Source organism: Nannospalax galili, unplaced genomic scaffold (assembly GCF_000622305.1).
Source record: "Nannospalax galili isolate Female #2095 unplaced genomic scaffold, S.galili_v1.0 scaffold253, whole genome shotgun sequence".
Taxonomy (NCBI): domain Eukaryota; kingdom Metazoa; phylum Chordata; class Mammalia; order Rodentia; family Spalacidae; genus Nannospalax; species Nannospalax galili.
This window is the reverse complement of record NW_008335287.1, coordinates 867,897-869,970: the sequence shown is the minus strand read 5'-3', so window position 1 is coordinate 869,970 and position 2,074 is coordinate 867,897.

The window sequence follows — 2,074 nt, the reverse complement described above, 5'->3', positions numbered from 1 at the left end:
GGTTTCTTTTTGAGACAGGGTCTCCCTGTAGCCCCAGCTGGCCTGGAACTCACTATGTAGACCAGGCTGGCCTTGAACTCACAGAGATCCACCCGCCTTTGCCTCCCGAGTACTGGGAGAAAGATTACTGTATTTAAAGCAAACTTTTAGGCCCTCCCTGGGCAGAAACAGCAGCAACTATGGCTCCCTAGAAAAGCATCAGGTTTAAGCTGCCCACATACAGCCGTCTTACCAGCAATGACCTGCATTATGGCTGCTTGTCCGCTGCTCCTTCTACCACTGCTGTTATGAAAAGGTTTTTGTGACTAGCTGAACAGACTGTCCAGACCTCCCAGGGCAGGTACAAGTTGCCCACTGTCAGAAAAAAAAAAACATGGGAACTTATGTTGGCTCAGGCCTTCGGAGATGCAGGCACAGGAGACAGGATTAGACCTGTAAGGGCTTTCTTAGGGCAAGTGCTGGAGGGAGCCAGGTTGGCTGGATGACCTGAATCAGACCCAAGTTTGACCCAATGAAGGAGAGGGAGGGAATGGGAGGCTGGCATGTCCTAAACCAACCCAGAGTCCGAGGAAGATCCCACAAGGCCACAGGGCAGTGCTTGGGTCAGTCAGCTCAGAGGAGTTTCTGGAATGTCCTCAGTTATTGGTGGGTAGCCTGGGAAGCCCCACCTCTGTGCAAATACTAAAGAGGGCTAGGCTATCCAGAACCCTGGGGCACTTCTAATTCCTGGAGTTTGTGGATTTGGAGGCCCATTCCAGAAAGATACTAGATAAACAAAGCTAACTTAATGTCCACTAGGTCTCAAAGCTAGACTTTTCCAAGGACTTTGTTCTCTCTCTCTCTCTCTCTCTCTCTCTCTCTCTCTCGCTCTCTCGCTCTCTCACTCTCTCCGCTCATTCTCGCTCTTGCTCTCGCTCTCGCTCTCTCTTCCAAGTTGGCCCAAACCTCATGAAGATTCTCTTGCCTTAGACTCCTGAGTTTTAGGATTACAGACCGGAGCCGCTATACCCGGCTCTTCTGGTCTGGCTCTGTGTACCTTACCTCATTCAATTCTTTCAGCAGCTCAGTGAGTCAAGTTCTGTCTTTCTTCCCATTTCACAGGGAACTGAGGCTTGGAAGTTCTGAGGTTTGCACAAGATCCCTTCAACAGTCAGGTGCAGAGGAGATTTCACACCTTTGAGCATGGCTCCTTCCCTGAGACAGGGTTTGGGGTTTGTTGAGTAAGCTCTAGTTCTGACCACATGTCAGCTAACCTGTGTATGCTATTCACTTGGGTCGCTCTGTGTGCTTCACTGGCCTTTTGACCTGCTTTTTGAAGCCCGGGGAAATGGCCCAAAGTGGCCTCATGTACAGGTCATGTGTACGGTAGAGAGGGCGGCGTAACAGCAGAGCTGCACTTTGTGCATTTTACTCCATGTGTTTAATGTATGAATCTGACAACCAACACTCCTATCCAGACTCCACTGTTCTAAATATTTAGAATCACAACTGTAAGGCTACCTGATTTATTGCATTATGCAACACTACCTGCAGAAAGGTGGCTGACCAAATTACCCTCTCTATAATCGGCAGTGACTGTGGCGGTTAGCTGCTATTTGACAGCATTTGTTTCATTTGGAGCCAGCAGGAAGGTCCGGGCACTTTCACTTCCTGTCATTCTGATTTGCTCATTAGACAGTAGTTGAACTAGTGAAGCAGGGTTCAATGGGTGTTCTGAGAAGCTGGAGAGATCTGAAACCCATCTTCCTGTCTCTCAAATCACAGATTTTTTGTTGTTGTTTTGTTTTTTTGTGTGTGTGTTTTTGTTTTTGGTCTTTTTGAGACAGGGTTTCCCCGAAGCCCCAGATGGCCGGGAGCTTACTATGTAGACCAAGCTGGCCTTGAACTCACAGAGATCCCTGTCTCTGCCTCCCAAGTGCTAGGATTAAAGGCGTGTACCACCACGCCCAGCTAATCACAGATGGTTTTAATGACAGTGTGGAATTTACTAATACTGGAGAATCAGGGCCCCAATGTCAGACGCTGTAAAGTCAGGACATGAGCTCTGTCCTCACTTTAGGTAAGACAGCTCAGT